General features: G+C 37.7%; 1 pseudogene; it reads right to left on the minus strand.

Moving 5' to 3' along the window:
• Positions 1-695: 695 nt before the first annotated feature.
• Positions 696-25,858, minus strand: LOC119038297 (ATP synthase F(0) complex subunit C2, mitochondrial-like; annotated as a pseudogene).
• Positions 25,859-27,627: the final 1,769 nt, after the last annotated feature.

Here is a 27,627-nt window from a genome sequence, read left to right on the forward strand (position 1 = left end):
CTCCTGTATGTGCTCCCATTGGGGACTGAACCTGTGATCTTTTGGGTTACCAGACAGCACTCTAACCAACTGAGCCACACCAGCTAAGGCTGAATTAGCCTTCTTATTGTCCCTTTTTATGGATTAAAACACTTGGCATAATCAAGTATTAACAGTTACACAGGCAGTGGCAGATCTGGCTCCTGCGACTCCCGGTCCCACTTTCTCTTAGCTCATCTCTCTTCTGGCCAAGTAAACTCTTCCCTTAGCTTTGCCTGATCACCTGCCTGTATTTTGTTTCTTTCCCATAGCCATCCTCCCTCTTCAGAACGCAGTTTGTTCTTCAGAGCTGCCTGCTGAGCTCCCTATCTATTCTGAAGTTCCTCCTGGTTTGATTTCTTCCCATCTTAAAAGCCTCTACATGATGTCGCACTCCAGCCTGGGACCTTGACAGTGTCCCTTACTGTCTCATAGTAATGTGTGTACTCGCTAATTCCTCCTTATTCTCTCTGGTTTCCTTCCTTCCTTCCTTGCTTCCTTCCTTCCTTCCTTCCTTTCTTCCTTCCTTTATTATCAAGACGATATTTATTTGTCTTTTCTCTGTCAAACCCTGAGCCAACCCCTTTCCCCAGGCTGCTTAGGGAGGCATAGCAAAAGGAACATACAGAACAGAAAAGACATGCGAGGAAGAACTATGGGAGGTGGTGATGGCTCCTTCACATGGTGAAGAGGAAGAGTAAAGCCACCATCAGGCAAAAGAGCCCCATGCCCTCTGAGAAGGCAAAGCTCAGGATGGTGTAGGAGCTGTCAGGGAAGGGTTCCTGGCATAACTGATCATGAAGCTCCAAAACACAGTTCCAATTCCAGCCCCAGATCTTGCCACCCCTACTGTGGCAGCCTCAGCCCCAGTGAGCTTGGCTGCTGTGTCGACGTACATTGAAATGGTGCTAGTTTGGAAGCTATGGCTAGAAATAAGTGAGGTCAGAGGATGTGGGGCTGCCAAGCTGCTGAGGCCCTCATTTGTCAGTGTCTCTTCATTTCAGCACCACTGCAAAAAGTGACCCACTCAGCAGCTGAGAGGTGCTCCTGACCAACATGGGGGTAGAAACAAACTTGCGCAGGTGTACATTTTCAGGGAATGAGGGGCTGTGGCAGGAGAGTTGCTCCCAGTGCAGAGAAGACAGAAAGGGGTGGGGCTTCTTTGGCTTCCTTTAAATTGTAAACCTACATGTTCTAGACCATCTCTGTGTTGCCAGTGAATCTAGCATAAAGCCTTGCACAGAAAAGCAGGCATGGTCACTAGATTGACCTGAGATGCCCTGTAGACAGCCTCACTGATATGGAAAGGCTTTCCCTTCACAGGTTGCATTTTTATTGTTATGAGTTATGGGGACCAGGTTTATGGAAGAATAAAGAAGCTGCTAAGGGGGCTCTTCATTTGCTTTGCCCCTACTTTGAGCTGTGTTGTTTAAGGCAAGATTAACACCGAATAAATAAAAATGAAATTCAGGGACTGACAGGACATGCCCGTGAAGGCATAAGGCCCTAGAAAACCATGAAAGAAAAAGCATTCGAAGTTGCATTCAAGGGTAAATGACAGCAGTGTAGAGCATGTAGGACAGTAAGTCCGGAGGAGAAAGGATGAGGGAATAATGAATATGTAAAGCATCAGGTACATGGAAGGGACTCCAAAGCAGCTGCTATTACAATCTGATGGCTAAGAGGACTGAATGCTATTTCTGCCTCTTGCTGACTGTGTGACCTTGAACTCTGAAGTTTTAACCTAAAAATTCTCGTCTATTACACTGAAGATGATATTCTCAAACTCATTGTATTGTTTTGCCATGTAAATCATGGTTGGAAGTGTGGTTAGTGTGCTAAGCATGATCATGGTTCCTCAGAGAGGTCCACGTCCTAATCTCTGGAACCTGAGAATTTTATGTGGCAAAAGGGACTTTGCAGATGTGGTTAGTTTAAGGACCTTGAGATGCGGATAATTGTCCTGGATGATCTGGGTGGGTCTGGTGTAATCCCAAGGGTCCTTGGGAATGGAAGAGGGAGGTGGGAGTAACAGAATCAGATATAATGATAGAAAGAGGGAGTGGAGTGGTGAGATTGCTGCTTTTGCAGATGGAAGGGGACTGTGAGCCATGCCACGTGGGTAGCTCAGAGAAGCTGGAACAGATACAGAAGTGGCTTCTCTCCTAGAGCCTTGAGAAGGAACACAGCCTTGTTGATACTTTAATTTTAACCCAGTTAGATATAGTTTGGACTTCTGACATCAACAATAATAAGATACTAATTGTGATGTTCTAAGCAACCAACTCTGAGGTACTCTGTTATAGCGATAATAGGAAACAGACACGTAGGCATTAAAAAAATAATTGTTGTTGTTACTTTTTATTGTATTTTCCACTACCATTTATCTCCCTTATAATCTCCTCCTCCACACAATCAGCACAATGTTGTCCATGCCCAAGAGTCCCTTTCCCTTTTTTCTCAGTCCCTCCACCCCTTAATCTCCCCCAGAGCTGTCAGCCTGCTCTCTGTTTATTACTGTCTCTATTTCCCATGTTAGTTCAGTTTGTTCATTAGATTCTACATGTGAGTGAAATTATATGGTATATGTCTTTCTCTGACTGGCTTATTTCAATTAGCATAATGTTCTCTAGGTCCATTTATGTTGTCAGAAAGGGTAAAATAAAAAAGAAGAAAATTTTATCCTTTGTCATTACTCTTAAGTAACTTAGAGCAGCCACTTAGCTGCTATTGGTTTTTGTCTGCCTCATTGTAGCAGGCCCGCTCAGTGCACTGCACCACTTTTCTTGAGCCACAGACCCTGGGTAGGTATGACATAAAGCCTGCAGCCTGCTCCCATAATTACATTTTTAATTCATAAAGTATAATCAGTATTTCAACAATGGAAATATATTGAAATAAGTTATCAAATACTTTTAAAATGTGCATTAAAGTGATATCTTAGTAACAAATTAAAAAAGATCTTATGGCAGGCCTAGTAAGTACTGTTGCTCTGAAATAGTAATGAGCATAAGTGATATGTCAGCATATCGGCAGAAACCAAAATACGAGATGAAAATATCTGTAATTTCTTCAGATGACAGAATGTAGACACTGCTGATTCTATTGCTTTTCATTGCCTATATTTCTCTTTGAAGGAAATGCTAGATTTCACTTCGAGGTTAGTGGCATAAAGATATAATGAGTTTTCCCCATCTAAGTTCTATCACACCCTCCCCCATCCATACCCCCTAATTCTGACCGTGGACCCCTTGGAACTCTAGGACCTCAGGTATGACTCCCTGAGAGGAGTGTTGTGGGAAGACCACAGGGAAGTGTGGTGACACTTTAAGGTCTTAATACTTCATATCAAGAGTCAGTGTATGTATTGTCAGTCCTCAGGGTGGAATGGGTAACATGTCTCTTAGGACAAGGAAATGACTGCTCTGATTCTTTAGGGAAGGGTCAAAGTCATTCTTGTAAACCCAGTTCAGTTTGTCTGTGCCTCATGGTTTTTGACATTACTTGTAAAGATAACTAACTAGGAGAGAGAAGCTAGCAAACAAACAGTTTTCAAGTAGGGTAGGGTGGTGAGTGTGACATTAATTCCACGTAAGCAAAGCAGTAAAACACAACAAACGGAATAAATAGTGGTGTGAGAATTTCAGTGAAGTTGCTTCTTAGAGGTAATTTTGGGTAAGTAACAGGGTTAGGAAAATTTTCTTGACCATGAATAAGTAAGATGTTCCAGTAAATTGTGCTGACCCTTGTCACTGAGCAGTATAAACAACTAAGTTTCAGTCAGAGTTCATAAGGCAGTAGCTTATTTGATAGCATATCAAATGGCTTATTTGGTGAGACTGTTGGGCTTAAATCTGACACACTGCTTTGCACATAATAGGCATGCAAATATTTGTTAAATCATTTTGATTCAATAACATTTTATATCTTATTCACTTTTTGGATTACATTTTTAAGTCAATATTTGTTTTTACCAGATAATTTAGAAACATAGCTAAGACAGTAAACAAGCCACAAGTAAACAAGTAGCTTTCAAAGCTGTCCTCACTGGCCATACAAAAAGAGTGAACATAATACATTTTAATTTTGTTAACATGAGTCTCAGTAGAATTGTAAAATTAATACCAGTAGAGCTTTCTATAGTAGTTTCCATTGCAGATTTACTAGAAAAGCACTTGCAAATATCTTTGTAGGTAATGAATTTAATAGCAATCTTTAAATAGAAGATATCTTTAAATGGAGAGCTTTTAGGGCCTTACCGTGGTTGAAACATGTCAATATTTTGGGAGGATAAAAAGTTACAACTTTGTAAAATACCTAAATGTGACTTTGATGCTGTCTTTATTTCCTCAATATTATTTTTCATAGGTCTGAGTTTGTACTTCAATTAAGAGCATAGTATTTTGGCAGTGGTTCAGAAGTTATTGATTTTGATACATTTTTCACCATCAGTAAATATATGAATGATACTATTATAGAACTTAAAAAAGCTTTTAATTTGTAAGTACTGACTGTTAAAACAAGAGTACAGTAGTGAGGTTTCATAATCAGTTTCTACAATTCTAACAAAGTCTGTGGATATCTGCCGACCAGCTAAATTGGTACCTTCATGTAGTGTAGCACACCTTATAATTCCCATGGCCCACTGACTTCAGAGTAGAATTCTTCACATTTTGTTTAATTGTGGAGAGTTTACATTGTTTCTAAATTTGTGCATAAAGTGAGACTCATAATATTTCATATCTCATTATTTCATATTTGTATATTTCAAAATTGCAAAAAAGCAACCATGTTATGTTGGCAACAGATTATATTTGTACACAAAGAACTATAAGCTGTGTACTATTGTAATGAGTGAACTTTAAATTATTTTGTTTCACTGGAATTTCACTGCAGTGGTAAACAAAATTTGGAAACTGTTAATTGAAAAGACATTGTTTTTTCTGATTCATACTGATCAAATGTGCTATGCTTTCAGTTTTAATTTGTTCTTTAAGATGTTCAAATTCTCTGTGACCATTATATTAGAGTGAGATACCTATAAACGGCTTGTAACTGTATTCTGGTGGTGTGAGGTATTCCTAGAACTGATCATAACTATGTACATTGATTCAATTATTGTGGATTTGAGTAGTATTTGAAAATATTTGTTGTCCCTCCCTTCCTACCTCATTGACATTATGTTTGCTCATACAGCTTGCTTTGGCCAGTGCTATCTGAATGGAATTGAAATGTGTACCACTTGAGCAAACGTTTAAGAGTTGGTAGAATGGAACTGAATGGAACTGGAGGGTATTATGCTAAGTGAAATAAGCCAGACAGTGAAAGACAAATACCATATGATCTCACCTTAACTGGAACCTCATCAACAAAATAAACAAGCAAGCAAAATATAACCAGAAACATTGAAGTTAAGAACAAACTGACAGTAACCAGAGGGGAAGTGGGAAGGGATAATGGGGGGAAAAGGGTGAAGGGTTTTCAGGAACTACTATAAAGGACATAGTGACAAAACCAAGGGGGTGGGTAGGAACAAGGGAGGGAGGTGGGGAGGTAGGGAGTGGGGGGAGTGGTGGGGAGAGGAGGCAGACAACTATACTTGAACAACAGCAAAAGAAAAAAAAGAAAAAAAAGAAAAAAAAGAAAGAATTAGGGTTATTGTGTTCTCTCTTCCTTCTGTAATGATGTGGATCAATGTTCCAGGTTAAGGCCACTCTGTCAGTTTGTGTCCTAGAATGAAAATTACCTGGAGCCAGAAGCTTTGTTGATTTTCCCTTGGACATCTGACATAGTGAGATGTAAACCCTTGTAAGCATCTCATATTCTGGGGCTGTTTATTATCTGTAGTATAATTTACCCAGTTTTGACTGCCGTGCCACACTTAATTGCTCCTTCTAGGTTTTTAGAGGAAGAAATGATCACTTTGGGCTGTTCATGTGGGATTTGAATTGAACTATATGGGAAAATCTAGAGTTTGAAAATAGAGGTAATAATGGGCTTTGTCATAGGTAAGTCAGAAAAGTCAAATGTACAAAGATGAGATTTGGGACAGTTCATGATCTATTTAGGGATAAAAGTAGATTGGGGTGGCTCACTCAGAAGACTTGAGTAAGCAAGAAATTATTATTATTATTTAAAGTATTTTTTATTGATTATGCTACTACAGTTTTCCCAGTTTTTCTCCCCTTACTCCCCCCTGCACTGACCCCCAGCCCTCTAGCATTCCCCACCCCTTAGTTCATGTCCATGGGTTGTGCACATAAGTTCTTTGAGTCCTCTGTTTCCTATACCATTTTTTATCTCTCCCTGTCTATTTTATGCCTACTAACTATGCTTTTTCTTCCCTGTACCTTTTTCTTCCTATTCCTCCCTTCCCACTCCCCACTGCAATCCTTCCATGTGATGTCTATTTCTCTGATTCAGTTCCTGTTCTGGTTATTTGCTTAATTTTTGTTTTTGTTGTTTTTCTTTTAGGCTCATTTGTTGAGAGTTGTGTTTGTTGTCATTTTACTGTTCATAGTTTTGATCTTCTTTTTCTCAGATAAGTCCCTTTAACATTACATATAATAAGGGGTTGGTGATGATGAACTCCTTTAACTTGACCTTATCTGGGAAGCACTTTATCTGCCCTTCCATTCTAAATGATAGCTTTGCTGGATAGAGTAATCTTGGATGTAGGTCTTTGCTTTTCATGATTTCAAATACTTTTTTCCAGCCCCTTCTTGTCTTTAAGGTTTCTTTTGAGAAAGCAGCTGATAGCCTTATGGGCACTCCTTTGTAGGTAACTCTATCCTTTCCTCTTGCTGCTTTTAAGATTCTCTCTTTACCTCTAATTTTGGGTAACTTAACACTGATGTTCCTTGGTGTGTTCCTCTTTGGATCCAACTTCTTTGGAACTCTCTGGGCTTCCTGGACTTCCTGGAAGTCTATTTCCTTAACCAGATTGGGGGAGTTTTCCTTCATTATTTGTTCAAATAAGTTTTTAATTTCTTGCTCTTGTTTTCCTCCTTTTGGCACCCCTATAATTCTGATATTGGAATGTTTCAGGTTGTTCCAGAGGTTTGTAAGACTCTCTTCACTTTTTTTTAGTTCTTGTTTCTTCGTTTTGTTCCAGTTGATGTTTATTTTTTCCTTTTGTTCCAAATTGTTGCTTTGAGTCCTGGTTTCCTTCCTATCACTGTTGGTTCCTTGAATATTTTGCTTTATTTCACTTTGGGTATCCTTCATTTTTTTTTTTTTTTTTTTTTTTTTACCAAGCTCAATCAGTTCTGTGATCATTTTGATTACCAGGGCTTTGAATTCTCCATCAGATAGGTTGGCTATCTCCTCATCAATTAGTTCTGTTTCTGAGGTTTTGCTCTGTTCTTTCATTTGGACCATATTTCTTTGTTTAGACTCACCTGATAAGTTGTAAGGGGACAGGGCACTAGGTATTCACCCAGGCAGGGCATCCCTCTATTGCGTTGTGGTGCTGCCTGTAGGAGAGGGGCCAGAGATGGAATAGTGCGGCTTGTCTACTTGTCTCTAGCACACTTTCCAATGGACTCTGTGTGAGACTGGGAGTTTCTCCCACCTCAGCAACCACTGTAGTCCACAGCCAACTCTGAGTCTCAGTTTTGCCTTCAGCCAGCCCTGCCTGCATGGTCTGTTTTCTCGCCACAGAAAGCTCTGACAGAACAGTCCACCTCCTCGCTATGGTTTTTCTGTGTTGGCCTGTGCAGTCTGCTGCCTTACCAGTCTGGTTGTTCTGATTAATTTTTCTCTAATTCCTTGGTTGTCAGAGTTCCATGCAGTTTGATTTTCTGTGCTTTTGGTTGGTTTTTGAGTTTAGATTGGTTATCCTCCTTTTGGTTGTGCTAGGAAGTGAAGGGTTTTGACCTGTGCTTATATCTTGGCCGGAACTCCTCAGTAATAAATTATTTTAGAAAGGTAGGTTGGGTCTAGATTGTGAACACTTGAAGACAGTTTGGAACTTTGGAAAGCTTTTGAATAAGAGGAAGACATTAGTAATGTTGAATTTTAGGATGACTGTTACAGTAGCAGGATGGATAGAGGGGTTTCTAAAATATGGAAGGGCCATTTTTAGAGATACAAGTGATTCTCTGTTCTGCAACTCCTGCAGGTAGATTCCTCTTCTCTGCTGTGACTGGTAGCCCAGACCTCATCAGATCCAACCCTTTTTTTTTTGTCTATTAAATATTAGACAGCACTTCCTATACTGTTCTAAGTCAAAATTCACAGATAATATAATCTACTTGTGCACATAATTAAAAAAACCTCCAGTATGATGCCTTATCTATTATAAGGCAGAAATTCAAAGGAAGTAGTAGAGATCTGTGGTTCAATGTGTAAACATTTAGGCATGACAACACTAGAGGTCACAATGACTTCATCAGATCATTTCAAGCCAATGTAGAAGAGAATGAGGCTCAGACCTTCAGCCTAGATAGACTTCTGATACCTGCCTTACCACCCCAGTTACTTCCTTGGGACTCACACATGGCAGAATAGTTGCCCAGTAACTCACACAAAGCACCATGGTGGATCATGGCCTTTGTCATATCCCTGGAATGGTTCTGACTAAATCAACTTTGCTCAGAACAGAATTATGGATCAGGAACATTGCATTCTCATCATTTCACTAACCAGATCAACTCCTCCTCCCATTTGGAAGACTGCGAGAAGGCAGTAGTTTCTTTTTTTTTTTTTTAACTTTTTAAAATTGTTGTTCAAGTACAGTTGTCTCCATTTTCTATCCACCACTCCCCATCCCAAACCCAGCCATCCCCACTTCCCACCCTTGATCCTATCCACCTTTGTTTTTTTCCATGTGTCCTTTATAGATGTTCCTGAAAACCCTTGTCCTTTCCACCTCGCCCCCCAATTTCCCCTTCCACCACCCCTCTGGTTACTGTTAGTTTGTTCTTAATTTGAGAAGGCAGCAGTTTCAAAACAATTCTGTAGAAACAGAGGGAGAGGAATATCGTCCTCTCTAAATTATTCATCTCAGTATTTCTAGTTATCTAGCATAGGACATAATAAGCATTAACAAATAGGTGGATGAATCACATGTATTTATTTATTGAATTCTGTTAAGTACCAAATATTATGACTTGCCACAGCAGATATAAAATAAGCTATCTTCGTACTTCAGCAATGAGGAGAATAAAAATCTTTTTTTGGTACTAAAGATATTTTTAATGTTATCTTTTTTTATTATTTCAGGTATTAAATAGGTACCAGAGAGCTAGGGAGAGGTCACAGTATTTAGACAATGGTAGAAAGTTACACTTAAGCTAAAGCAAACCATCCACTAGAGTTCTGCCTTGCATTGTACAACTCTTTGTCTTAATAGTAAGCTTGTTTTTTGACAGCACGTTTCCAAAGATGAAAGCACTTGAGAAATTCTGTTTCAAGTCCTATATTTTGAAAATGAGGTAATTTAATTGAGAAAAAGTGTAACTTTCTTGCCATGTAACATTTTAAAAATGGGATTGCTCTATGCATTAGTGCTGTGCAGAAAAGCTGTGTGATGTTCCACTATGCTCAGAAGTTGTACTGCATGAAGAAGCTTCTGTCTCCTGTGTCAGAAGGCCCTCTCCCTCCCATCTGTGTTGTTCAACACTGTTGTGTTTTGGTGCCTTTTTCAATGCAGAGTACTTCTTGAGCTTACATATTTATGGTACCTACAGCCATCTGCTGCTCGGCTGCTGTCACAGTGAGGAATAATTTTCAGTTTAAATAAAGCTCATCACACCAAAGTGCTTTCACAGTATTTATTTTCCAGTGCACTAGATTTTGTTCTAAACTGGTATTGAGTTATTACTTGCTTTTAAAAAATTATCCTTACATACATGCACACATATACACACAAAATCAACATGCTGCCTTTTATTTCTGGGCCAAAGTATAGGGCTCTAAACATGACAAAGACTCATTTTTGACACTCTGATTTAACATGTAAATTAGGATACTTAAAGCAGAAGGCTCTGTATTTTCTTCCAGTTCATGTGTAATGCCAACAGATTGGTATTAATTAAAATTGAACATTTAGAAGCAGGTAACATTTATAAAATGTTAATTAGAGAAGGCAAAACTACATATAAAAGTTAGCTAACTGGTGATATAAATTAGAATAGTTTTTATTATTGCCTCATCCAATATTACCATTTTGTACCAGAGTAAAACTGTAATGTAATCTCCATCCTGCTATTCAATAGACAGGCTCCAGTAGACACAGTAAGGCTATATCTTGAGTTGTTTTATAAATTGGCAAGTAAGGAGACAGCATTTTCTGAATTGTACTTCATCTGATTTGGAATCCCCTTTATATACTTACATTCTATTCATTGTTACAGAGTGAATTAAACTGACCTGCACAATAAGGTATAAATTTTTTTTGTTGTTCAGATTCATATATAGGATTTCATTTGCTTTTAATTTTTTAATTATGATTATTGACAATTTTAAAAATCCATAACTCAAGTACAGCAGTAAAAACGGCAGCCCCCTTTTTGAAGAACTGGCTCAAAGTTTCACTCATTTCTTTTTCAAAAGATTGTAATTGTTATTCCCCATGAAGTTTCACTGATTGTTACAGGAAAGAACATTGGTTCATGCTAAATGTTTTTAATGTTCTCTTGTTCATCTATAAGCTAAAAATTAAAATGCCATTTAACTTTATGACTAACCATTGCAAAGTGGCAATTGGATTTCCAGACTGGGCTGACAAACTATGAACCATCAAAAAATTGTTTTTCCAAAACAATTTGCTGCAAAATCAAACCCTTGAATGAACTGCATGCAAGCAATCAAAACTGAGGGCATTTTTTCGATGGAGCAGAGATCACATGAATGTGGTTATCAGCCCTAATATCTTTCTTAATTATGCAGCCAGCCTAGTGGAATTTTAAAACAATAGCCCATTCTCCTTTTCTATTTAGTAAATGTGGAGGTCATGCCATCTTTTTCTGAGTTGAATCAGATGATCTCCTTTGAAGATTTATCTCCCAGAGTAGGATTTAGACAAGTTGGTTTCTACTTCTCTGAAATCAGAGAGTGTTTAACTACCTGTGTATTTGCCTGCCAAAGTTGAGATGCTTTGTGAAGACAAGAATAAAAAAAGCAGAAACACAGGGAAAATGTAATCCCACTATTAAGACACAGTATAACCCCCTGATCTTGCAGAAGCAGTAGTACAGTTGTGCTAGGATAATAAAGAGAATGAGGAGGATTGTTACCTGTGTGTAGATGACAATCAGTTTAATAGAAATATGAAAGTATTAAACTCATTTTACTTAGTGTTTGAAATTCTGCTTGAATGTAAGATGAAGGGTCTGGGTTTCATTAGGAACAGAAGCAAATTGTATCTATCTTCAGAGCACATTTTATTTGTAATAACTGTCATTCTTTTAATCTAGTTAATTTTAAAATATCTTAGATAAAAATTATTGCCACACAAAGAAAATAATTGCAAAATGACGTGAGTATCTTTAGACCAATTTAGGAACTTAGAAGATATTTGTAAACCAAAATAGGGGAAGAGAGCATACATCAATCTGATGTTTTTTCTGAAACTTTCAAAGCTTTGAAGGGATTATCTTTGGAGTATGGGTGCATAATATTTTGAATCTGGAATAGGGAATTTGAAATAACGTTATACTAGTGTTAGAAAAATTCCTTAATTTTATTGTCTGTTGTACAGGTTTGCAAACTTTGCTACATGCTGTGATCACCAGGGGAGCTTTTAAAAATCCTGATGTCCAGGCCATATCTCAGACCATGAAATTGGGATATGTGCCATCAAATGTGAGACTTTAATTCTACCTCTTCCAATTTTTTCTTGATTCATTAGTGAAGAAAATGATTGCCAGTGAGCAAGTCTACCTGTGTAATGATAGATTATGAGCTCAACTAACAATTAGAAATAAGATTAATAGTTTATAACTTCCTTCCACTGATGATGATGAATTAAAGATTTTTTTGTCCATTAACCTCTTATCCTTGGTGAGTACTATTTAATAATGTGGTATCAGTCCAGCATTTTATTTTATGAGTAAAATGAATTTGCAAGATAAATGTTGATGGCATGTTTCTAAGAAAAATTAAGATTGATTAATAACTTCAGAAAGCTCAGACCAGTGAAATTCATTTCTATGCCATCAATATTGAAAGTACTATGATTTTTCTCCCAGTTACAGATTTTTTTAATAATCCAAATCTCTACCTTGGAGTACAGGCTTGTGGTTGACCAGAGGGATTGTAAACTGATGGTTTGTGGGCCGTGTTTGGCTCAAATATGCGTTGGGTTTCACCTGCTCAGTGTTTCAGTGTCTGGGAATATCACATGAAAAATCCTAATTTGGTATCTAAAAAAGATGAGCATTCCTATAGCTGAGAAGCTGTTGCCCTCCAGACAGATACTAGACTCTCATTTGTTTCTGTGCCTGATTAGGTCATGCAGTAATTTCTCTCATTTACTTTATAGTCTTTGACACTCGAGATCCTTGTTTCATACAAGGGAGTGAGACAGAAGCATAATATGGTTTATTTCTTGGGTGTCTCGTCCTTCTGATTGAAATAAAACCTTATCCACCCCGGCTCGTGTGGCTCAGTGAATTGAGTGCCAGCCTGTGAACCAAAGGATTCCTGGTTTGATTCCCAGTCAGGGCACATGACTGTGTTGTCAGCCAGGTCCTTGATGGGGGGTGCTTAAGAGGCAACCACACAGTGATGTTTCTCTTCCTCTCTTTCTCCCTCCCTTTCCATTTCTCTAAAAATGAATAAATAAAATGTTTAAAAATTTTTTAAAAGAAAGAAAACCTTATCCTTTCTCCCCTCCCTTAAATGATGGTATGTTCCAAAGAGAAATATATTTGCCATGTTAGTTTCTTAGGACTGGCATAACAAACTACTGCAAATTAGGTGACTTAAAGCAGGAGAAATTCCTTCTCTTCTGAAGGGCCTCGAAACCAGATGTCCAAAATTAAAGTGTTGACAGGGTCATGCTCCCCCCTTGAAGGCCCTAGGCAAGGATCCTTCCTTGTGTCTTCCACTTTCTGATTGTTCCAGGAGTTCCTTGGCTTGTTGCTCCAGCTTTTCAGTCCCCACCTCCATTGTCACTCTGTGTGTCTCTGTCTTCACATGGCCTTACTCTTCTTTATAAGGAGGCTGGTTATGTGACATTAGACTTTATTTTAACCTGATTATATCTGCAAAGACCTATTTCCAAACAAGTTTACATTCATAGGCATTGGTGAACGTGGTTTAGGACTTCAACATATCTTTTCAGGGACACAATTCAACTCATAACACTTGCATTGAACATAGAACAAGACCAGTATGAGCATTGGCCCCTGGGCCATGTATAGGCAGATGGTTAGGATGGAGTTTTTTTGTGGACCATGTGGCCTGAGATTAATCCATATTAAGGAGATGACTCCAGCCAAGTGACCTGTGTTAGTTCTGTACCATGTTTCTTCATCTTTTAGTAATATGCCTCTGTGAGTTTCCATCCATGTACATATGCTTTTTCATCCCACTAAGCCACTGTGCACATTGGAAGTTGTCATAAATATTGTACTTCAAAAGGAAGTCATTGTGCTGGTTTGCAGTGGGCACAGATGCCACAGCACCAGAATTACCAAAGCAGGGTTCCAAGGCTTACTTCCTGCCTTCATTTGTGCTGAGGCGGTATAAAAGGTGGGAGGGATCCTTTCAGTTTTTCAGTGCTTCTGGGTAATGCTTTTCCCAATTTACCCCAACTTTGCAGATCCAATTGTTGCAGCCATTTTGCTTTATTACTGTGGCATTGTAACAGATGTTTTTCTGGATGTGATGATCTGCATTTATGTCTGTTATGAGGTAATTCACAGAATTAATTCAAGGATTCCCACTCCATATGAATGTGACACTGATCTTCCACCTGAGAATTTATTGTGTAAGTCACTTGAGTGTACTCAGCATGATCCTTTTCCTCAACACATGAAGTGTTCTTTTTATTTTCTTATTTTATTAAATTATGAGTATGCTTATTTTATCTAACCTGATAATCTCTTTTAATTAGTGTGTTTAGATAATTTATATCCAACCTGATAATCTCTTTTAACTAGTGTGTTTAGGTAATTATTGATATATTTAGAAGTTAGATCTACCATTTTATTTTTTTCCTGTTTGTCACTTCTGTTTTTTTGTTTCTTTTTTTCTCCTTTCTTGCATTCTTTTAGATTATTTGGATATGTTTTAAAAAATATATTTTACTTGCTTAGCCCTGACTGGCATAGCTCAGTGGATTGAGCGCGGGCCTGTGAACCACATGATCGCGGTTCGATTCCCAGTCAGGGCACATGCCTGGGTTGCAGGCCAGTTCCCAGCAGGGGACTCATGAAAGGCAACCACACATTGATGTTTCTCTTCTTCTCTCCTTCTCTTTCTCTCTAAATATACATAAATATATTTATATTTATATAAATGTCTTGAGGCAGAAGACATGCTTGAGAAATAGCAAGGAGAGGCCAGTGTGGCCAGGGTAGTGAGGGAGAAGGGCGGTAAAGAATGAGGTAGTGCAGTCAGATAGGTGAGGCTTGGGCCACAGAGATGCTGCTGTAAAGAGTGGAGAATAGCCATGTGCTACATACACCACAGCATGGGATTTCTGTTGGGAAAGTTGTATTTTATTTAAGAATTTTCACTCTTCTGGGGCAATAATAGAGGTTAAAAAATCTCAAACACTTAGGATCTGTCTGTAATCAAAATATGTAAATGTAATCTAGTACTTCAATCTTCCAAATTGTCCAGACAAGCTGGAGATAGACTATTGAGTTACATACATCTTTCGACTTTTAAATATTGAGAACTAAAATGTTAATTTTTAAATCCTCCCTGATGGAAATAAAATACCCTGTGCCCTGAAATCAGGTTACAAGTTGCCAGTGTTTGAGCATTGGTTTAGAAACTTTATCATAAAGCAAGCAACTCCACTCCATCACTGTTTAAGGAAAACCATACATTTGACCCTTGAACAACAGGGTTGAGGAGCTGACCTCCATGCAGGTGAAAATTTGAGTATAAATACAGTCTGCTTTACACATCACAGACTCCCAACCATGGACTGAAGATGGTAGTTCATATGCAGTCACTTTAGGTCTGATTTGTGCTCCTCTGCCCCTCTTGTTTAATGTTGTAGTTGAGGACTATGTACCACAGTGAATAACATGGTGGATAAATATTCTCTTTGCAGGTATGGCTGCTTCTAGTGTATTTTACACGTTACCTGGTCAGTGTGTCATGGGCCTCCAGTTTCTAGGCGGCTCAAGGACAAGTCCTGCTATGTCACTGGGCCTGCACCCTGCACCCTCTGTCCTCTTCACCTGGCAGACTCAGGACATTGGTTTGACTTCATTGCTGGAGAGATTTATTATAGTTAGCACAGGTTTCTCCACAGCCTGGTGATATAATTATGATTGTTATCTTCTCCTTATCGTTTGCTCTCTCCCTTTTATGAGATGAAACCCTCAAGTTGAAATATGTGACAGGGAGGGCACTCCTTTTTCTCTCAGCCTAATGGATGAACAGCTGGGAGTTAATGAGCTTTTAATAGTGAGTGTAGGGGGTTAGTTTGTTGCAATTTTAGTCTCTGCTGAATACTCTGGGGTCTCATTGTTTTTCTATTTCCTCTTAACATTAGCTTTATTGATACCAGAAAACACCTGTTTAAAATTCACCCAGCATGGAGTGAACATATTTCTCTTTGGATCACCTTGGCCTCAACTGACACTCCTGTAATTGTGAGGTACCCGTGGAACTTCACTAGAGGTTTTTGTCTTAATTTTTAAGAATTTCAAAGCCTGTTATATATTATTAAATTTTTGTTTTGCACAGAAATGTTTTTTAAAAAGCATTTGCACAAGCTTTTGTATATATTTTAGATCATTTTATTTTTTCTGCTTTGATCTTAAAGAAAAAAAAGACAAAGTTTTCTTCCACTAATATATTTTGTAGCAATGTTCTTAGCCTTCATTTCTCATTTATCTCTTCGCCCTAAATTAAATTTTCCTCAGACATATTTATTGTAAATTCTTGGTCATAAAATGATTTCTTACAGCTAAAAAATAATGATTAGCAACAATATCTAACTTGTGTGCAGTTTATTGTCACTCTATAAAGCTTATAAATCACTTTCATGCATCTGTGTTTTCTCATTTTGTATTCACAATTACCTTTGGAGGTGAGCTGGACAAGTAGTATTACCATTTTACAAAATGGAAAACCAAGGTTCAGTATATTATTAGTCAAGGTAAAATGGTTATAAAAGCTAACACATGTACATGGTAAAATTTGAAACAGTGCAAAGGATATTCAAAAGTTCCCCCACCTTGGGTTAGCCATAGTTAACCCTTCTGTTGCATTTCTTTCCGTAGTTTTCCATGCACATTCTAACTTATCGATGCTTTTTTGAAACATAAGAGGAGAATGATTTCATAATGTCTTGTACCTTCCTTTATTTAACTAATCATGCAATAAAAATAGAAAATATATGAAATAGAAGGTACAGATCTCCCTCCTCCATTATGGGGACCTCGTATAGTTTGTAATTAATTCCCTATTGATGGACAGTTAGGTTGTTTTAACATTTTTGGCACTATAGCACAGTACTGGTCTGAACAGCCTTGTATATGGTCTTTGTGTTTATTTTGCATATAGGCAAATTACTAGAAGTAGAATGGCTGAATAATCAGGCATGAGCATTTAAAATTTTGATGCATATTTTAAAAGCGTCCTAATAATTAATATATATAGCATAATAATTTACATGAAAATTATGTCTTCCCTTATACCTGCTCTAATAGTTTTAAATCATAAAGCTTTATTTACTAATTTATTTATTTATTGTTCAAGTACAGTTGTCTCCATTTCCCTGCCACCACTTTCTCCTGTCCCACCCAGTCCCACCTCTCACCCTCAGTCCTCCTACTACTCTTTGGCTTTTGTCCATGGGTCATTTATACATGTTTGTTGACCATCCTTCCCTTTCTTTCTCTCACTATATCTCTCTAGCACTCCTCTGGTTACTGTCAGTTTGCTTTTTATTTCAACATCTCTGGTTATATTTTATTTGCCTGTTGGTTTTGTTGATTAGGTTCCACTTATACGTGAGATCATATGGAATTCATCTTTCACTGCCTGGCTTATATCACTTATTATAATGCTCTCCAGTTCCATTCATGCTGTTACAAAGGGTAGGAGCTCCTTTTTTTCTCTTTGCTACGTAGTATTCCATTGTGTAAATGTACCATAATGTTTTGATTAATTCATTTACTGATGGGCACCTAGGTTGCTTCCAGCACTTGGCTATTGTAAGTTGTGCTGCTGTGAACATTGGGGTGCATAGGTTCTTTTGAACTGGTGTTTCAGGGTTTTTAGTATATAATCCCTGTAGTGGAATTGCCAGGTCAAAGGCAGTTGCACTTTCAGTTTTCTGAGGAAATTCCATACAGTTTTTCATAGTGGCTGCACCAGTCTGCATTCCCACCAACTGTGCACCAGGGTTCCCTTTTCTCCACATCCTCTCCAACACTTGTTTGTTGATTTGTTTCTTATGACCCTTTTCAACAGTGTGAAGTAGTATCTCATTGTGGTTTTAATGTGCATCTCTCTGATGGCTAGTGATGCTGAGCATCTTTTCATATGTCTCTAGGCCCTCTGTGTGTCTTTCAGTTTCTGAATATTGACTTTGTATCTCACAGTTTTCCCAACTTCATTTTTTAGGTCAAGTAGAGTTCGGGGGGGGGGGTCTATATGATTTTCTATGTACACTATCATGTATCTGTAGACAATGACAGTTTTCCTGCCTCATTTTCAATTTGGACATGTTTCATTTCTTTTTTTTTTTTTTTGTCTGATTACTGTGGCTAGGACTTGCAGTACTATGTTGAATAGAAGTGGTGAAAGCAGACATTCTTGTCTTGCTCCTGATCTTAGTGGAAAACCTTTTCGTTTTTCCCCTTGGGTATGTTATTGGCTGTAGGTATTTCTTGTATGGCCTTTATTAGATTGAGAAATGCTCCTTCTACTCCCACTTTGTTGAGTGTTTTTATTACAAATGGTGCTGTACTTTATCAAGTGCTTTTTCTGTATCTATTAATATAATCATGTGATTTTTCTTTCCCTTTGTTTATATGATGTATTATGTTTATCGATTTTTGAATATTGTACCATACTTGCATCTGGGATGAATTCCACTTAATCATGGTGTATGATCTTTTAAATGTATTGCTGGATGTGGTTTGCCAATATTTTGTTGAAGATTTTAGCATCTATGTTCATCAGCAAGATTGCCCTGTAGTTTTCTTTCTTTGTTGTGCCTTTAAGTGGTTTTGTGATTAGGATGATGCTGGCCACATAAAAAAGGTATGGGAGTCTTCTCTCTTCTATTTTGGAATTTTCTGAGGAAAATAGGGGTAGCTCTTTCTTAAATGTTTTGTGAAATTCTTCTGTGAAACCATTCAGCCCAGGACTTTTCTGTGCTGGGAGATTTTTTGATAACTGTTTCAATTTCATTAGCTGCTATATATCAGTTCAGGCTTTCTGCTTCTTCTTTTCAGTTTTTGGAGATTATATGATTCTAGAAATTTGTTTTCAAATTTCTTGGCATATAGTTCTTCATAGTAATTTCTTACAATCCTTTGTATTTCTGTGGCATCAATTGTAATCTCTCCTTTTTCATTTCTGATTGTGCTTGTTTGGATCCTCTCTCTTTTTGTCTTGATGAGCCTGTTTAAAGGCTTGTTGATTTTGTTTATCTTTTCAAAGAATCTGCACCTGGATTCATTGATCATTGGAATTATGCTTTTATCCTCTATGCCATTTAGTTCAGCTCTGATCTTGGTTATTTCCTTCCTTCTCCTTGCTTTGGGCTGTCTTTGTTGTTGTTCCTCCTCAAGTTCTTGCAGGTGTAGGGTTAGATTGTTTATTTGAAATGTTTCTATTTTTTTTGGTAGGCCTGTATCACAATGAACCTCCCTCTCAGGACTGCCTTGGCTGTGTCTCATACATTTGGGACTGTTGTGAGTTCATTCTCATTTGTTTCCAGAAACTCTTTGATTTCTTCCTTGATCTCATTCTTAACTCATTCATTGTTTAATTGCATGGCATTAAGTCTCTACTCTCTCTATTCAGTTTGATTGTTTTTGAGTTTTTTCCTTGAGGTTGGCTTATAGTTTTATGCTCTTCTGGTCTGAGAAGATGCTGGATATGATTTCAATTTTCATAAAGTTTTTGAAGCATGTTTGTAATCTATTATGTGGTCTATCTTTTTAAATATTCCATGTGCATTTGAAAAGAATGTGTATTTTGCTTCTTTGTGATGAAATGTTTTATGTATATCAGTTAAGTCCATTTAATCTAGGACCTTGTTCAATGCCATAAAATCTTTGTTGACAGTTTGTTTGGAACACTGTTTATTTTTTAGAGTGGGGTGTTAAAATCCCCTACTATATTAAAATTCCCTAATAAAACTGTATTGCTTTCTATATCTTATTTGAAGTCCTCCAAGATTTTTCTTATATATTTGAGTACCCCTATGATGGATGTATATATGTTTATTAAGTTTATATCCTCTTAGTGGATTTCTTCCCTTGAATATTATGAAATGTCCTTCAGCATCTCTTTTTCTGGCCTGTTTTGAAGTCTATTTTGTCTGATATAAGTATTGCTACCCCAACTTTTATTCCATTTGTCTTGGAATGTTTTTTTTTAACCCTTCACTTTCAGTGTGTGTAGATCTTTTGTTCTGAGGTGGGTCTTTTGTAGACAGCATATGTGTGGGTCATATTTTCTTATTCTTATTCAGTTACCTTACATCTTTTGAGTAGAACATTTGATCCATTTACATTTAAAGTCATTATGGATAGGTACTTATTTATTGCCATTTTTATCCCCGTTGTATTTGTGTTCTTCTCAATCACTTTTTCCTTCTTTTCTTAAAGCAGTCACTTTAGCATATCTTGCAGTGCTGGTTTGGGGAAGGTATATTCCTTTAGCCTTCTTTTGTTCAGGAAACTCCTTATTTCCCCTTCCATTTCAATCAAGAGCCATGTTGGGTAGAGTACTCTTGGCTCCAGGCATTTGTAAAACTGTCTTTTATAATACAATTAATTGGGAACTTTTTGTGTGTATGTGTACTCAATTTATGTGATGCATTCAAAAGACCAAGATACATTTAATGATAGATCCTCTCAGAACCTCTATTCCTTGGTGCTCATCATGTAAAGATATCTATGTTCTTATTGATGGTACTCTTGGTAAATAATGGTAGAGAATTAGTACTTTTAATTAGTACCTCTTAATTAGGAGAGATGTGAAGAGAATGTCCTTAAAATAGGTATTGTTTTGAGAAGTGAGAAAAGAAAAATTTTGTTAAGACTAATTAGAGCTCCTAAGCATGGGACATTTTTAGATATTACAAAAACTGAGGTCAGCTTTAGAACATATTGCTTTGTTTTTCTTTCAATCAGTTGTTAAAATTTTTATTTGTAGTGTCTGTTAGACCAGAACAACTGTAGTTTTCTCCAAAGAGACAGAGTGTTCAGCAGATGGAAAGTTTTTCTTGAGTGAAGTTTGAGACACAGGAAGAAGTTCTTTACAGAAAAGGAAGAGATAATTGGGATATAATAGTCTTAAATGGGTTTTGCTGCATCACTTTTCTGGAAAAAATCGTAATGTGGTGTATCATCCTTCATTTTGTTGTCTTTTGTCCATGATCATAAGTGTCTACAAAAGCATCAGGAACTTCACCTGCTCCAAGGGTTTCTCTTTAGCCCTTTGCCACTTCAGTCAGTTTTTCTAAATAGCCGGTCCACTTGGCTTTCTTTCCAGTTGTTGACCTAAATCTGCCAAATTCTCAATTAATGGCTTTGATGGTATTCAAGCAGATTTCAGATGTCACTTTTACTGATGTTTTGAATTTCTTCACTCTTTGCAAATATTTCAATCATCACAGAGAAGCAGACTAACAGACTTGATGAAACAGTCCCTGGTGTTGAATGAGAACCAGTTTTGAGTGTGTATTCAAATATTTTTGTATTGTGATGATTGTAATGAATGCCCACACAGCAAGATACACACTTCCTATGCAGACCATTTTACACAAAAGTGATAAAAACAAAACTGGGAAGAGGAAGAATATAAATGAATTGTCTGTTTTCCTGTCAAAAACCTGCCTATTCATTAATGCTCCACCCATTCCCTCCTAACTCCTCAGATATTTCTGTAGTGGGTTTCCCTGTCTGTTATGTTTCCCCCATTAGTATATACATATACTGCAATTTCTCACATCATAAAAATTTTTCTACCCTGTGCACATTATCAGTTATATTCTTAATTCTTTCCTTTCTCTACAACACAATTTCTAGCTACAATTATTGTCTCCAATTTTTCCCTCTTTGCTGTCTCCAAAACCCCTTCCAGTCATGGTTTACCTCCATATTTCTAGTGATACTTTTTCTGTTAAGGCCACCAGTGACCTTAAAGTGGCAACATCCCATAGTTCTCATCATACTTTGTAGGGGACCAGTTTGTCTTGGCCTGGCAAATGTGACTCAGCTCTGTATGGAAAACCTACAGATGCGAAGTGGTGAGCAGGAGCCAGACCTTCAAACCAAGTTTTCCTGTGGGAATCAGGCCTAGAAAATGCATACAGATTGTTATGGTTTGCTCTTGCTAAAACTCCATCACCGTGGTCTAAAACAGCAAATGTGTACTGTCTATCTTCAAGGTAATTTCCAAAGCCAGTATGAGTTCTCCCAAGGACAGAGTTAATCAGCTCATTGCCATTTCCCTCTGCATGTTATTTTCATTTCCTTGATTGTACCTAAAACATAGATAATAATATTCTATGTAATAGATAATAAATCTTTCTCTGATGTAAGACCCCAGGAAAACAATAAAAGCCTGTCTAGGCAAGGGTTGAGGTGCTCCCCTCTTGAGGGAGTGGCTGAGGCATTCATAGGCACTCTCCCCATGAGAAAGTAGTCCTGCTGTTCCCTTTTTCCCCACAGGATAGTTGTTGCCTGTGCATTCATTCTCACCATCAGCCACAACAGGCAGACTCTGCTGGCCAGGGTCTGCCGCAGTACTTGAACTCATAGAAGCATTTAAAATGATTATTCCTTCACCCTTAATATCTTTGTCTACTGGGCTTCCAGAACACATCCATACCACATGTTTGCTCTTGGTTGTTGTTTTAGGCCACTGGCCACTCCATCTTTTCTACAAAACTCTTAAATTTGAAGTGATGCTTTTCTTTATCCTCTGGCTACAATTACTTTTCTGGGGGTTTTATCTGGTTCCATTTTTAAAATACCATCCACATGTTCCAATGGTGAGGACATGTCCATTTAAAACTAGACTTGGCTTTTAAACTCCAGACTAAAATGTGTAATTGCTTATATGTCCTTCCTCAGTTAGCTATATAATCAGAATCTAAAACTTAAACAAGCTCCAATTTCTCCTTATTTGTTCAGGGAATGATCTCACCCTTCTTTTTGTTCAAGGCAACAACTTTGGAGTCAGTATTGACTTCTCTCTTCCTCTCACCTCTTACATTTAACCCATCAACAAATCCTGTCAATGTCACTTCTCAGGAGATTGAAAATTCAAGGTTTTCTTGCCATCTGCCTGCTATGACTTCAGTCCAAGGCACTATGACTTTGCCTTTGTTATTGTGACATGAGCTGTGTCCCTGCCGTCCATTCTTGGTCTTCCTTAGTTTGTTCTCATCACAATAGATCCTTTAAAAACAGGATCTATCAGATCATGTCATTGTAAGTTCAAAATGTACAGGGGCTTCCTGACCCATTGAGTACAGCCAAGCCCCCACGGTGACTGACCGTGAGGCTCATGTAATGTACCTGCATTACCTTTCTGGCATCATCTCCTACTAATAACCCCCCTCACATGGCTCCAGTTGTAAGGGCCTCTTTTCCTCAGATATCTGCAAATCTTGTTCTTTAATTTATGCTTTAATTTTCTAATCAAATGTTAGTTTCTTAGGCCTTTTCTAACATAAATTATATCTTTCCTGCTTTTTGTTTCTTTCATCACTAAAATATGACAGCTTCTTGAAGAAGAGGATTTTTTGACCTTTTATGCTTCCATGTGTCTGGCACAGAGTACCTGCTGAACAAACATTTATTATGAATATTTAAACAAGAAAACAAAAGGCATTTATTCACCATTTTGATGTTTCAACAAGCCTACCATCTTCATTAAGCACTTTAAATGTCACAACCATCATGTGAGGTAGGAAATGCACTACTTACACATGAGAAAAATGAGATTGAGAAGTTCCATTAAATTGCTCATTTGGAAGCTGGTATGCCAGCTTAGCAGTTCCAACTCCAAGTCCAGTGCTCTCTACTTTGTTACCAAGTAGTAAGAAGAATCCATTTCCTCCTCAGGTGAGTCATCACAGATTTCCATTTGGTATCTCTACTTGTTGAGACCAGAGGCATTTCTCTTCTTTCCTGTTCTATCTTGAACCCCAGCATAGGGCCTGGCACATAGTAAGGCTCAGAATATATTTGTCTCTACAACTAAGTTACCAAATTTGTCCCACTGATGGTCCCGTGGTCACCATAGTCTTAACTTCTATATTGTGACATACCTCTTTTTGACAAAAAGCCAAGATGGAGCAGAGAGAGGGGAAGAATGTTGAGAATTATAAGGAAAATGCTAGGAATACAGACATGCTTTCCCAAAGGTGATGACTAGCCACAGCCTCATTCTCTGCTCTTATTTCATGAAATCTCATTTGTAGCCTTTCCCTTACTCTGTTCTATTTCCATAGAACGGGGTTGTCAAACTCATTTTCACCAGGAACACATCAGCCTCATGGTTGCCTTCAAAGGGCCAAATGTAATTTTAGGACAATATAAATATAACTACTCCTTAACTAGGGGCAAGGAGCTTGGTGCTGCCTCTGGATAGAAACAAGGTGCCAGGCTGGATAAAATAAGGTGGAAGGATGGATTTGGCCCCTGAGCCTTGTGTTTGACAGCTCTGCCATAGAGCGAAAGACTGAAGATACCATGTAGATAACCACACTCAGATGAAATCAATGCCTTCTAAGATCAGTGGAGGGTGAGGCTTCATTTTGAAGGTGTTTTATTTTAATTTAATTTTTTTGTGTGCAGGAATAGGGAGGGGAAGAAAGCATTTGAACAAAAGGAAAAGGATCCAAGGGAAATGAAGCATGAAGAACGTTACCCTAACCTGAAGTCTTCTATCAGCTTTCAAGTAGCTTCACCTGCAGAACTATTGCAAATATAGTTTTGTGTTTTATTACTTTTATAATGGAAAGGCTCAGACCTTATGGGACAAGTGGATATTTTCTATTTTGTTTACAACTTTCTTAAAAGTATATTTCATAAGAATAAAAAATGCTTTTAAGCAACTTACTCTCCAGATAAAATTAAACCATCCTCTATGACAATCCCAATTTTTTAAATAAAGGATTATCATAATACTTTTAACTGCATCTACATTAACTAATTGGGAAAATGAGGAAGTAAGGAAAGTCACCTTACATTTTATAGTCCTGCCAATATTTGAAGTCATCTTTTTGAAAAGACAACACACAACCTGATTGCAGGTTCAGAAGTCTGGAAAGGAATTAAGAAACAGTTTCAAGTTTCCCCACTTATAAAATGTGTTTTCAAGAGCAGGGAGAACAGTGCCTGGCACGTTGTGCATTGCATCTAAGTGTTGATTAAATAAGTCAAATGAATACTGTCCAATCTGCGTACACAGACGAAACAAAGGGAAATGGCCCAGCAAGTGACAAGGGTAAACAGGCAGCACAAAGGAGCCAGTGTGCTTTTCTTCTTTGGCCCATTTCTGTTTGAGCACAGCTCTACTTCTGGATAATATCTTATCTACTCCAATTCACATTTTGAAACTCTAAAAGAAACCCCATACATGAAATTTCAGCTACAATCTCTCACTTATTGCATGGGTCTTAGGTATCTGTATTTACTTTTCAAGATGGATCTCTAACCAGAATATTCCCTGCTTTTTTTAATGGAAAATGCATCACTGTTTCAAATAAATTTATTGAAATGGCCACGCTCTGGTACTAAGCTGTTGAACAAGGCATTCCCTCCTGTACCTCTTTAAAGATAACCATCCAGCAACGCTGCTACATAGCTGTGATGTTTGTGATGGATAATTTTATATGCCAACTTGACTGGGCCATAGGAATGCCCAACTATTTGGCTGAACATTATTCTGGACGTTTCTGTGAAGATGTCTTGGAAGATGTTTTGGGTAAAGTGGATTGCCCTCTCTAAAGGGAGTGGGCTTTATCCAATCACTGTAAGGTATGAATAGAACAAAAACCCTGACTATCCTTTGAATAAGAGAATTCTTTCTGCCTTTGAACTGCGACATTAGTCTTTTTATATCTTTGGATGCAAACTGAAACATTGGCTGGTTCTTGAGCCTGATGGCTTTTAAACTTGACTGAAACCATCAGGTCCCCTGGGTCTCAGGTCTTTGGACTCAGACTGGAGCTAAAATGTCAGCTAAGCCTTCAGCTTGCAACTCACCCTGCAGATCTTGGGGTTTGCCAGCCTCCATAATCAATCAGTCAATCAATCAATCAATCAATCAATCTCAGTGTCTCCTCTCCTCTCCATTGTCTCTCTATATATCTACTCATAACCTATTTGTTTTGTTACTCTGGGGAACTCTGACTAATACAATGTTATAAAACTAGTTGCTCAAGTTAGTATAATCAGTGATTTCTGTGTGTAAAATATACTGGATACTTACCTTCTGCCATCATGCTTTGAGCAATTTTAAGTATCTGTTTCTGAGTACCTATCTTCTAGGTGAGGAGTTGTAGATTACAAAGAGTCAAGGCACACCCTTGTTTAAAAATTATTGTCCAGTGCCAAACAATATACAAATTCTGGAAAGGCTCTTTATATAGAGAGACCAATAAACACTGTTCTCAAGTAGAAAAGATATTTCCAATGAAAAGCGGAACCATATGTTTTGACTTACTGAGGTGGAGATGCCATTTTTGGCTCTACTTGGGGTAACATGAACTACTTCACTTCTCCTTTCCCTTATTCTATGAGAACATAGACACTCTCTGGGTTCAAATCTCACCTCTTTCCAATTTCTAGTTGTGTGATCTTGGGTAAGTTAATTTTTGAATATTTTTTAAGATGTAAAGCACAAATAAAATAGTATCTACATCATAGCACTTTAATAAAATTACTAGGATAATATTTGTAAAGAATTTAGAACAGTGTTTGCAACCTACCACATTTTATTTTATTTAATTATTTAATTTTTAATTTAATTATTGTTCAACTATAGTTTTCTGTTTTTTACTCCCATCCCAGCCCACCTTCCCAGTGCTCCCCACCTCCCTCCCATTTCCACCCCCCTTAGTTGTTGTCCATGGGTCCTTTATATTAGTTCCTGTAAATCCCTTTTTCCCCCTGAAATTCCCTCCCCTCTCTCCTCTGGTCACATTTTATTAAATCTACGATGCTGTCAGTTGTAAGATTCACTGCTATTTTGTATATTTATAAGAAAAGCAATGCCAATTATAGTGGTAAGATGCCCTCAGTTGTGACACCTCTTGACATGTTAAAAAATGAAAAAAATGTATCTTAAAATCAATAAAGTATAGTAGTTGGTGCTTCATAAATGAATAAAATCCTATACCAGGCAAGCTGATTATTCAGAGACAAGTTTGAATACAAAAAAAAAATTCATTTGTATTTATTGAACTTATCTAAAGAGCAACAAATTTCTAAGCAAGTTATATTATTAATAAATGCCCCAATCACTTCTTGACTATTCTAAGAAGTTACTAAAGCATTTTTCTTTTGTTTTCTTAATTGGGTTTAAAGTTACTTTTATTATAGATTCCCCAGGGATCAGTTGAAATCTTTTTTTTAATAGCACCTTTGTCTACTTATCTATTTATTTATTTTGTTGTCATTCGAGTACAGTTGTCTCTGTTTTCCCACCACCACTATCCCCCTTTTCACCCACTTCCACTTCCCACCCCCAAACCTTCCCCCCTTTAGCTTTGTCAATGGGTCCTTTATACATGTTCCTTGACAACCCTTCACTTTCTAATTAAGGTATGATGGCAGTTATGGACTGAATGTTTCTGTCCCCCTCCCCAAATTCATATGTTAAATCCTGAACCCCAATACAACTGTATTTGGAGATAGGATCTACAAGGAAGTGGTAAAGGTTAAATGAGGTCATAAGGATGGGGCCTAATCTGATAGAGCTGATGTCTTTATAAAAAAGGGAGAAGAGACACCAAAGCACTTTATCTCCATGTGAAGACATAGTTAGAAGGTGGCAGTTAAGAACTAGGAAGAGCGCTCTCACCAGGCACTGAATTACCTGGTACCTTGATCTTAGATTTCTAGCCTCCAGAACTATGAGAAATTATCTGTTGGTTAAGCCAGCCACCCCATCTGTATTTTATTATCACGGTCTGAGCAAACTGAAACAGTGGACATCAGGGAGGGCAATCAGTGGGAGAGGACATGGGATGAATTCACACTGGGCCCC

The sequence above is a fragment of the Artibeus jamaicensis genome, unplaced genomic scaffold (genome assembly GCF_021234435.1).
Source record: "Artibeus jamaicensis isolate MK-2021 breed Jamaican fruit bat unplaced genomic scaffold, CSHL_Jam_final contig_1157, whole genome shotgun sequence".
In the NCBI taxonomy this organism is placed as follows: domain Eukaryota; kingdom Metazoa; phylum Chordata; class Mammalia; order Chiroptera; family Phyllostomidae; genus Artibeus; species Artibeus jamaicensis.